Source organism: Peromyscus eremicus, chromosome X, assembly GCF_949786415.1.
Source record: "Peromyscus eremicus chromosome X, PerEre_H2_v1, whole genome shotgun sequence".
Taxonomy (NCBI): domain Eukaryota; kingdom Metazoa; phylum Chordata; class Mammalia; order Rodentia; family Cricetidae; genus Peromyscus; species Peromyscus eremicus.
This window is the reverse complement of record NC_081439.1, coordinates 117,776,787-117,789,613: the sequence shown is the minus strand read 5'-3', so window position 1 is coordinate 117,789,613 and position 12,827 is coordinate 117,776,787.

Below are 12,827 nucleotides of genomic sequence, written 5' to 3'. Positions count from 1 at the left end.
TTAATGAACCTACTTTTAAAAAGTAACTTGTTTAAAATGTTTTACATTGGTATAGATTTTAGTTTAAGTGGATGTTCCTAATATGAAACCATGGGTCAATAAATCCACAGGCCAAATCCAGCCTTCCTCCTAGTTTTATATTATCTACCAGCTAAAAATTCATTTTGTACTGTTAAGTGATAGAAGAATATTTTAAGTTTTTAAAATAATGGTCTCCTGTGAAATACGAAAATGATATGAAGTTTAACTTTTGCAGTCCATTAATAGTGCTTGTGGTGCCGCCACAGCTTCTTGTTTATATAATGTCTGCAACTGCTTTGCCACTATTGGAGCAAAGTGCACTAGTTCCATTGGAAACCACATGGTCCACAATATCTGAGTTTCTTTCAGGGTTTTTTGTAAGAATGCATTGATGTGTTCTCATTTAAACCTTAGGGGTTTAGAGAGTTATTACAGATAATGTCAGCCATTTTACATGACTGAAAAATAATTAGTTTATATGCTCTACTTTAACATTGTAACTCTGAGCATCAGTGAGAATCTTTGGTCTCTAAAATGGGGATACTGAAAGGGACAATGGTATATGTAAGCTGTGAGTGATTTGAGGTACTTGGAATTCTCCTTGGCTAAGAACTAATTATAATACTATAGAAGACTTTAAGGTCTTTTTCTAGTATCCCATTGAAAGGATATACTTACTATTCATTTCAAATAGGAAAAACAAGCTTGTTTCTTTTGCAAAACCCCATAAAAGTGAATATTGTTCTCCTTTTGGATTTCTGGACTTAGTGGGGATATCTTCTAGTACACCCAGTGGTTGACTGTTGCTTATTATGTTCCACTTCCTCTGCAGAGTCACTATTGGCATTACTTGGGTTACAAATTTCATGTAAGGAATTTCAGTAAAAGAAATGATAAAAACTGGATTAGATAAACAGTATATGAGGAAAATAGGCACTTGACATAAAAGAGCAACAGTTTTTTTTAAGGAAATACATCAGAATGAGATGAATATTTAAATTTAAGTAGATGTATTAAAATAGTTTTCAAATATGTTGTACATTGTATGCATTTAAGTAGACAAGCAGAAATGCTTTGGGAATCTAGTTCCTGCCATAATCAAACTTTGGGATTTGTATTATGTTATGTAACTTGCTAGGTTCCTTTTATACTTCCCTTCTCTACCTTTTTTCCTTTTTACTGAATTTATAAGGACCTAGTCTTTCCACAAAGACTAATTAAATAATGCTATTTCCTTTACTTCATTTCATGTGTCCCACCCTTACCCAGAGAGCCCCTTACCATGCTTCATTGACTATCCCTTTCATATCCCTTACTCTTTAGACATTCCCTTTTAAAGATTTTTCCAGAAAAATTTGCCACTGTTCTCTGATATTTGGAGGAACACAAAGCAGAACATTTAATGTGGGTAAACAAAGCCAGTCATTTATGTTAGTTCCCAATATCCAAGGTGAAAGAATACAAAGCTGACATGATGACTGAAGTATTCCCCTTCTTTTTTTTACTACTTATGGTGCTTACTCTATATGAAATATTTTCTTTGAACTATGAGTTAGTTAGACTACCTTTTCATTTTCTGAATACACCAATGGATAGACCTCGTTCCATCCTTTTCTCCTTCTCTCTCCATTGTTAGAATTTGTTACTGGACATAGGAATATTGAAAAGAGCTTGTACTGTTTACCAAAGCATTCATTGTGAGTTTGCAGACATTTCTTCATGCTTAGTATGTGACTAGCTTTTCTAATGTCCTATGTGTGCTTGGACAGAATGTGTATTCTTTAATTATTGAGTGCAGAGTTCTATACGGTTCAATTACATCAAGCTTGTTAATTATGTAGTTCAAATCGCCTTTGACTATTCATTTTTTTGCCTGATTGAGCTGTCATTTTCTGAGAGATGTATGCTAAAACTCCCATTATAACTGCGGATTTATGTTTTTTAACTTATGTGTAAAATTTTTGTGTCATTTATTTTTAGGCTACAATAATTTATTGATATGTTACACTTAATTATCATATAATAAGTACTTCTATTGCTAATAAATCAGTAAAAAAAAAAACTTAAAAAAACCTTTTAGATACATGGTAATACTAAGAGATAAAAAGGAATATTTTATTCCTGAAATATATGTCTTAATATTTTGTTTGTGAAAAATATCACAGCAATATCACTTTGGGAAATTGAATGATTATTTGTTTCCTTCATCTAGTCTAATGGTTCTTACCTTTTCTAATGCTGCGACCCTTTAACACAGTTCCTCGTGTTGTGCTGACCCTCAACCATAAAATTATTTTTGTTTCTACTTCATAACTGTAATTTTGATGATGTTATGAATCATAATATAAATATTTGTGTTTTTGATGGTCTTAGGTGACCCTTATGAAAGGTTTATTTGACCCCAAAGGGGTCACAACCCATAGGTTGAGAACCACTGATCTACACAATTTAAAATAACATAGCAATTGACATACAATATTTGCATATATTTATGAACTACACTGTGATGCTTTCACACACACATTTTGTGTGATTAAATGATTAAATCTGAGTACCTAGCATATCAATCACCTTAAACATTTATCATTTCTTTATGGAGATAGTATTAAAAATCCTATTCTAGGTATGACAAAATATATATTCATTATCTATAGTTACCATGTGATGGAATACCAGAACTTATTCTGGCTAACTGTAACTTGGTACTTACTCAACAATTTCTCAAAATTCTCCCTTCTCCTTCCCCACCTCTGGCACTACAGCAAAACAAACAATACATAATCACATTAATGTAGAATCTATACATATATTTAATGACAGTCCTATCACCCACATTTGACAGCTTCTCTCTGGCCTGGAGCTTGCCAAGTAAGCTAGTCTTGCTGTTCAGCAAACTCCAGAGGTCCAATAATCTCTATATCCAAGCACATGGCAAGATATCTGGCTTTTAGAACGTGCTTTATACTTTCTTTAAACTTATGAGAAAATGTAATTGACTTGATATTAAATGGGAAGGAACAAAATCTCCAAAAGATAGAGTGATTTCATATGCCCATACCATTAGCCAAATTTTCATGCGCTTAGTTTGACTGTTTTTCTTTCCTCTGGGCTGCATCTCCAGGACTCAATGTGGTATTTTTGAATGAAGGCAACAATTATTGAAAATCTTCTTGTTTCACAAAATATATACATGCTATATTTGCCTAGATACAATTCTCCTCACTGATTTTTTTTTGTTGGACTTTGGGATTTCCTTTCACCAATGCGATCAAACTTTTCTTCAGCTCAAGGAATTGATGTTTTGGTTATGCTTTTATTCCTTGTCTTACAATTAGTCTCTCTCCCTCCTAATGCATATGATGTCCAAGTCATTTCTTCCTTTCATATACTTTTCATTTCATGTTCAAGTTCTTAACTTTTGACCTCTTAAGATCTTTAGAATGTGAAATAGTCTTTTCTGTAGTGTTCTTTTTAGCTCTTTATTTAATTTGTCTCTGTTGACCATTTCCCTCTTTCTTTCTACTGTTTCAAAGAATTGACCTCTTATAACCTAATATTTTAAACAAGGGGCTCTCAATAATTTCTAATCTCATGCAGACAAGTCTTCAGTAAGTATTTCTCATTGAGTGTTTAAAGAATGTGTTGAATTACTCTACTTCATGTACCCAAAGAATAACTAAAGCTGTGTTGGAGCCCAAGTCTTCTGGAAGGTGTAGAGGATGAAAATATAAAATTAATATTGGCTTTAGATCCAAGCATACTCCAGCTTATCTTATAACAGTTTATCTTATGACTGCTCCTATTTTCTACCTGTGTGCTCTTGGAGAAGGACATTATTTTTCCAATCTCCTCTGGATATGCATTTCCCCTTTATAAGAACTGAAAACAGTTACATTTCATAAGTTAAAAATAATTTTAATTCCATTTACTTAAAATGTATAGATTATGCAAATCTATACTGACACAAAATAGGTCTCTGTTTGCTAGGCATGGGATGGTTTGATGGGCAAGTAGCAATTTGATTTACTAAAGAGCATTGAGTTTTTCTTAAAATGATGAAAATATTCTACAGTTGATTGTGGTGTTTCTTGAATATTTGGTAAACATGATAAAAAAAAATCCTTGAATTTTGGTTTTGGAAAATAAGTTGTAAGGTATACTAATTGTATCTCAAATTTGTTTAATAGTGATGAAAATACAGCATATGAAATTCCTGAAATGATCAAGAATGGAGTTTTATTGCTAATCAAGCCTTTCTAGGTGCTAGAGGTTGGCCTATTACCATTTGGCCATTGAAAATCCATAAGGATCTTAAAATTTTGTTAAATTTAAGGTAGATTTTTTTTTCATATAGTATTTTCTGATTATGATTTCCCCTCCCCCAACTCTTCCCAGTTCCCCACTCCCCCTCCCATCCAAATCTACCCTTTCTTTTTTTCTTTCACATAGTTTTGAGGCCGAACAATGTCTCTGCACCTACATTGCAGTTCTCTTATAGTAGGATTCTAAACCATTAGGAATTTGGAGAGTTACTTTGGGCAAATGCCAAAAATTATTCAATGTAAGAATAATTTACTGTTTGGTGTTCCACAGAAGATGGGACAAGTGGCCATTTAAAATCCATAGATGAAGGTTGAGACGTATTTCAAAGGATTTCATTCACTTAAGTATAGGGATTTATGTCAGTGGTTCTCAACTTTCCTAATACTGCGACCCTTTAATACAGTTCCTCTTGTTGTGGTGAATCCCAACCATAAAATTTTTTTTTGCTGCTACTCCATAACTGTAATTTGCTACTATTATAAATGGTAATGTAAATATCTGTGTTTTCCAATAGTCTTAGGTGACCTTTGTGAAAAGGTTGTTTGACACTCCCCCCTCCACCAAATGGATCATAACCCACAGGTTTAGAAACTGCTGATTTAGCTAGTATAGACACATTTGATAGACTCTAAAAGACCTAAGAGTTACAGATATGACTTGGGCCTCTATTCTGCAGGAGGTCATCTTATCTACTTTCACAGCTAGCCATTCTGGCCTGTTTCACTCCACTGAACCATTACATGTCACCTAGGATGCTGAACGGATATGATATATCTTTTAAGGATTTGGATATAGCTATCTCTATAGGAATATATTTACTTCTAGCAGCAAAGACTTGCACAGATATTTGATGCAATCTGGAAAATATTAATAGCCTATCTCGCTCATGCTCCATTTATGCAAATTGTTCAATACCAAATGGGATATAGGAGCCATGTTGCCACATATAGAGTTCACTTTTTTAAGAAGTCACATCTATGTGTCTCAAATATGAACCATTCTGAAATAATGCCACTCTAAGTACACTTACCTGATTTAGATTTACTTGAGACATTCTGTATGCTCAGGGAACCTGAAATGTGAATAAATGTGATATATCTTAGAGGACATATCAGCACCACTTGTCCCATTTGAAGGGCTGGTTTGTGTATTAAATGAGATGGTATAGTACCTGGTGCTTCATAGTTTCTTAATGAATTCTGCTTCCTTCCTCCTGGACTCTGTGCTCATATCTAATACCTTCATTCATGCAACAAATCAGGCACTATCTTGTGTGTATCTGCATAAATATGTCTGATACATATATCTCTGTATATATATATATATATATATTATAATGTTGATAGATATTTAAAATTAAATTATTTGAAAAAATGCTGAGACTGTTTACCACAAGAGTCCATTTCTGGTTTGAAGGACATGAGTATTTTGGAAAGATATAAAAACAAATAGGACTGTGAAAGGAATTCCTGCATTTGTATCTTTCAAAACACAGAAACTCAAATTAAGAAAGAACATGTTTGTGTGTTAGAAAGCAATTGCACCTTGAGTGTCCCATTTCTTCATGTAGTTCCATGCATTAAGCTTACTGGAGATGTGCTGGGACAAGGACTGGGGGGTTGGATGGAAGCACAACCTAGATAGGACATCAGCAGGGAGGCCATGTGATTGGCCCTGAGGCACCTCACAGACTGTCATCTCAAGTACTGTTGTAGAGCCAAATGCTGAAGCGAATAAAATATGTTCTAGTTATGCATGGGAGACCTCCCAACCCAGCTGCCTTACTCTGCCCCCCTTTGCTTTCTTTTATTGAGGTAAAGCTAAAATGGAAAGGCTAGAGAACAGTAGAAGGCTGGGCCAATTCTATCACTAACTTCTGTATAGTAACTTTTTGTTTTGCACTGGGAAAAGCAGAGATTGCCTGCCCTCTCCACATTGACTTAGCAGCTTCAGGTTGGGAGGAAAACAAGAGTGTAGAAAGCATTCATTTTCCACTGACCTTAGGTAAACTGCTTCAACTTTCTGAGGAGCAATTTCTTTATTTGGAAAAAGAATAGAGTCATTATTTTTCTTTTCTTACCTTACATTGTTATCCAAATACATATAATATCAAGAAGATAATGTACCTGACTTCACCCATTCAACTCAAGGAAGAACAAAATGATACAAGTAAAAAATTTCTGCACATTATAATATCAAAGATTAAGAAAAGGACAGCCCATGTTGCTAAGAGCGCAGGGCCATGGATACTTACATTTAGGGATGAAACAATGCTGTTTTTCTGGGGTCAGCTTGGCAGTTGTTAGGAAAACCTTGAAAATTGTGAAGTCTTTGATCTAGCAATTTCACTGGAAGTAATTCATTTGAAATAGAGAATCAAAGATGTGTATCAAGCCATTTTTTAAAACAAGGGAATTCGTTGTGAGTTTATTTCTCCTTGTAAAATGTTAGAAAAATCCTCTTTAATAATAGTGAGTTAAAAAGTATATTTAGAGAATTTTCACTGATGTAGGGAAATGTTCTCAGTAGTGGATATTCTTGTTTATGTTTCTTTTAACATACCGTATCAACATTTGCAAGAATAACATTGAGTGAATGGAACAAAAAAGAATTAGTTTGTAATATAATACATGCTCTCATGAAATATCAAGCAGGGTTAAAAACCAGAAATCTCCAGTACTTCCTAATTAAGTCTATAAGAACTTTGATATAGATATTAAGTTTAAAAAAACACATTGTATGTTGCGTGTCAGTAAGTCAAAATTTCTAGGAAGATTGACTTTTAAAAGATAATATAAATGATATGTATTTAATATTTTTTTCTCTAAAATTCATATGTTGTACCTATATCTCTTAGTATCAGGATACTTAGAAATTAGACTATGGGAGGTGATTATGTTTAGATGAAGTCATGGAGACAGGGCTCAGTAATTAAATTTGTGCCCTTACCAGAAGAAAGGGAGTCCCAAAGTTTCATTTTCTACCATGAAAAGACTGCACCAGAAGGCAGCCATCAGCAATGAGGTTGCTTGTTTAAGATATCATATTCTTAGCATCCTGATGGCAGACACAGAATAATAATGACAACAAAAGTAGACAGACTGTTTTCTACTGTAGGGTTACAATGGTCCCTTAAGGAGCTGAAATGTGACATCTCTAACAACCAGAAATAATTTCAATAAATGTAAATGTATATATGTTGGTCCCAAGAGGAAAGGTTGTGTTAGTTGTAATGATTTGCTATTTATTTGCTCTATTAGGTCCCTGGTACTATAAGAGATACTTTTATATCTCAACTCACTTCATCCTTAGGATAACACTTTGTTGTAGATGTAACTGTCTTATTAAATAAGAAACACACAGCCAATGCAAAGATGAAAGCCCAAGAGGTCAGAGCAATAGCTAAAAGCTAAAAACTTCACTGCTGCTGCTGTCCTCCTCAGCAAGAGCACTACTTCCTGTCTGTCTTTTTTATAGACTTTCTATTCTGCCTTCTCATTGGTTGTAAACCCAAACCACATGACCTCCTCATCACTGCCTGTCTGTACAGACCTCCAGGTCTTCTATGGTTGGTATTGAGATTAAAGGTGTGTGTCTCCATGCTGGCTGTATCCTTGAACACACGGAGATCCGCCTAGCTCTGCCTCCCAAGAGCTGGGATTAAGGCGTGCACTACCACCGCCCAGCTTCTGCTATGGCTTGCTATTAGCTCTGACCCCAGGCAACTTTATTTATTAACATGCAAATAAAATCACATTTCAGTACAAATAAAATATCACCATACTTTGTATCATTTCATTTTTGTGTTTTCCTTTGTGGTATTGGATATTAAACCCAAGGCCTCAGACATGCTAGCCAAATGCTTTCCAATTGAGTTACATTCCTAATTCTTCCTAAATTTTGTTTGAGACAATCTTTCTAAATTGCCTGGGGTGACCTGGAACTCACACTCCTCCTTCCTCAGCTGGGAATGTAAGTAAATTTCACAAAGTTTGGTTTCATTCAATTGTTATTATATGCTATGGCAGAGGCACTAAACAATGCAAATTCCCACTTTAGAGCATATCATAGCTTTATGATATTAAGTGCCTTCACTTATCACCTACAGGGTATAATGAGGAAGTGTTCTCTAGAAGGTATTTTAATGTTTGATTGTGAAATAATTTTAGGCTATGGGAAACTAACAAAATTAACACAGAACTGCCATATACCTTTCATTAGCTGGATTGTAGCTTCCATTGAGATGTTGCTAGTTATTCTAGAAGTGCCCCTTCTGTGTTAAGGATCCCATCCAGGATCTTCTGTTGCATTTTATTATTATTTTTAAAATCTCAGTATCTTTTTGTCTGTCATAGTTCTCGATCTTTTCTGCTTTATCTTTAATCTTAAATTATTACTGCTTAGATATGTTTCTGAATGTTTTTCCATGTGAGCTAGTATTCTTTCTCCCCCCCTCTTTGTCTCCTCCTCTCTCTTCTCTTTCTCTCTGCTTTAGTGCACACTAGGCAAGCACCTGTCGGGTAACCAATCTCATACCTTTACGATGTTTTATAGTGGTTAAGTTAAAATGACAGGGAAGTGATATATCCTGATTTTACATATATACCTGATTTTGCCATGTCTCATGAGCGATGATATTAATTTTGATGACTTGATATGATGTTAGCAGTTTACTGTGTTAAAAGCTGATGGTTTCCTCTTTGTATTCATAGTATTTCTTCTAGTTTTCTATTAGTATGGTAAAACATTCTGACCAAAATTAACTTTGGGAGGAAAGAGTTTACCTGGCTTACACTTTTAATTCATAATCAGCAATTGAGGGAGCCAGGGGCAGGAACGTGAAGGCTAGAATCATGGAGGAATGTGACTTTTGGGCTATCTTGGTCTATGGCTCACTCCATGGTTCATTCCTGAGCATGTCAGGATTACCTTCCCAGGAATTGGCACTGTTCACAGTGGATAGGCCCTCCTGTATCAATTAATATTCAAGACAATCCCTCACAGACATGCCCACAGGACTCACCTGATAGAGGCAATTCCTTGGTTGATGCTTCTGCTCTCAGATGGCTTCAGGCTATGTTAAGTTGACAGTAAAGCTAATTAGGACAAGAAATACTCATGTTAATAACAAGTTTTTTTATAGTATGCTTGCTTTCTGATTCATGTGTCCATCTTTTGCCTACATATATGTCTGTGTACGACACGCATGCTGTGGTGCCTGAAGAGGTCAGAAAAGGGCATTAGATCCCCTGGAACTGAAATTATGGATGGCTGTGAATTACCCTGTAGGTGGCTGAGAGCTGAATTTGCATCTTCTTCAAGAGCAACAAGTGTTCTTAACCATTGAGAAATCTCTCCACCCTCTATCTTTCATTTTTATGTTGTGACTTGAAGTATTTTATTATAGCAAGTTAAATCTAACTAAAACAAGGTCTGTTACAGTTTCAAATGAGATTTATGTTTGCCATAGTTAAATAAGTGCAAAATAAGACACAAAAAGGTTACAAGAAAATTTATCGCAATGAAAGGTTTTCTCCCAATCACTTAAATTCTAGATGCCTAATAATTAAATATATACCAGAGTAATAAATTTGGCTACATGAAATCAAAGACTACTGTGATCTAAAATCACCTTTAAAAACAACTGATGGACTGGAAAAATATTTGTAATATAACACAAAAGGTTAATATCCCTGGTACATAATTCACTGTTAAATTTAATGATTAATTTAATGATTTAAAGAGTAAAAACATGACAGAAAAACTGGAGGAAACAATTCATGGAAATTTTAATCTTAATCATGATTAGAAGAGTGCAAATTAGTATACTAAATTGACATTTATTTCTTATCAAACTGGTAAGAATTTAATGTCTGATAATATATTATGTGCATAAACAGGTATTCTCATCATTGTTGATGATGAATAAAAGCACAGTTTTCAAGACAATATCTGGCTGTGTTGCCTATGTTTCCCAAACTGGTCCTGAGCTAGTCCCTTGTCTCCTTCTCCACATAGCTGAAACTATAAGCACACACCACAATGCCTGGATACCAAGAGCTTTCTTTACTACCTATACAGAATTTATACAGTAATTGAAATATAAATGTATTCTGTTTCTGGTGACATTTTGGGAAAAGGCCACTTTATAGTGCTCTTGAAGATCACTGGGAGCACATTATATCATGTTCATAAGTACTTGAAATATGTCCCCTAATCTTTCCCTTTCCTCCTTCCTCTTTTCCTTTCTTTCTTTCTTTCTTTCTTTCTTTCTTTCTTTCTTTCTTTCTTTCTTTTTCTTCCTCCCTCCCTTCCTCCACTCCCCTCCTTTTCCCTCCCTCCCTCCCACCCTCACTTCTTTCTTTCTTTCTTTCTTTCTTTCTTTCTTTCTTTCTTTCTTTCTTTCTTCCTCCCTCCCTTCCTCCACTCCCCTCCTTCTCCCCTTCTCCCTCCCTCCCTCCTGTCCTCACTCCTTTCTTTCTTTCTTTCTTTCTTTCTTTCTTTCTTTCTTTCTTTCTTTCTTTCTTTCTTCCTGCATGTCCTTTCTCTGGAAAAAGGAAGTGGAACTATATTCATTTATGGTGTGGAATATTTGTTTAATGATGCAAAGATGTGATGCATTCTTTCATGTTGCATTTGTTTAACTCTGTGAAGTTGTGTTACTGTGCCTGTCTAAAACACCTGATTGGTCTAATAAAGAGCTGAATACCTGGGCAGAAGAAAGAATAGGCAGATCTGGCAGGCAGAGAGAATAAATAGGAGGAGAAATCTAGGGAATGGAATGAGGAGCGAGAAAAGGAGGAGAGGAGGATGCCAGGGGCCAACCACTTAGCCACACAGCCAGCCACGGAGAAAGAAACAAAGAAAGATATGTAGAATAAAGAAAGGTAAAAATCCCAGAGGAAAAATGTAGTTAAAAAGAAACAGGATACTTTAAGTTAGAAAAGCTGACTAGAGACAAGCCAAGCTAAGGCCAGGCATTCGTAAGTAAGAATAAGTCTCTATGTATTTATTTGGATGCTAGATGGTGGGCCCCCAAGAGTAAAAAAAAATAACTACAATATACTTATAAAGGTTAGTATAGACGAATTTCTAAACAGTCTTATTAAATAAGAAAAGCGGAGCCAAATACAGGGGTAATAGCCAAAGAGATCAGAGAATTAGTGAAGAACCACAACTACCTTATCTTACCACCTAGCTGCCGTATTCAGTGTGAGTAGTCTATGTACAAGATAAACCTGAATTCCACTAGTGTTTTGTCATGATTCAGGATTTTAAATTCTGGAAATTGTTGATGTTTTTGGAATTCAGCTGTCCATTCTTCTTGGCTTGTAGGTGGCTGTATCTCTTTTACTAAATGCCAGTCTACCATTGAGAGGTTAGAATCCATCAGCCTAGTTACTCTTTTAAGAATAACTGTTTCAGCTACTGTTTCACTGCACATTAGAAGCCATCTGTCCACTGCCTGTTCACCTGCCTTTGAAGAAAGGGGCACTGTACCTTTTCCGGAGTGGAAAGGCCACTTCAGCAATGGTGCCATATTGTCCTGGCCTCAGAGGATGACTGTTGCTAAAGCCACAACCACACTTGTCTTGGCAAGAATTGGTAGTCCTTTGTTTCATGTCCTGTCTGTCCATTTTGTCTTGTTTGTCAGCAGTCGATTTGAGGATACTTTGTTGTCCAGTGGCTAACTTTTGTCACAATGAAAGTTAACTCCATATGCAGTTTCTTCAATGCCCATATCTTCTCTGAAATAGATTGGTGCTGCCAGGAACAGACATGTCTCATAGTCATAAAAAAAGAAAAAATTTCTAAGTTATTAAAACATTTTAAATGCCACATTTTGTAGATCTCTGAAAGATTTGAAGATGACCTGTCTATCTAAAATATATCTGCTCGACCTTGAAAACATACCTAATATGACTAAAAGTTTGATTGTAATGTCTAACTACTAACTTTCATTTCTTTATGTCCTAATAGTTGGTAATAATAACATTCAAGAATTAGCAAATTTCATTACATTGTTAAATGAACTGTATAAGTACAATATTTTAAACAAGATTAGAAATATACGTATAGCATTTTCTAACAATCTCAATCTCAGTATATGTAATTGGTATATAATATATAAAAATCCAATCCAATATAAAGTATTTAAAACTAGTAATTGTCTTTTAAAAGTAGATTCAGCCAGGCGGTGGTGGTGCACGCCTTTAATCCCAGCACTCGGGAGGCACAGGGAGGCGGATCTCTGTGAGTTCGAGGCCAGCCTGGTCTCCAAAGTAAGTTCCAGGAAAGGCGCAAAGCTACACAGAGAAACCCTGTCTCGAAAAACCAAAAAAAAAAAAAAAAAAGTAGATTCAATAATCTATCTTTTTATCTATATCATATCTATATCTTCCCTTTCTACATTTTTGTCTCTTTGTTTTGTTTTGTGATCCACTGAATTTAATTTGGGTTGTCTATGTGATCATACATTAGGA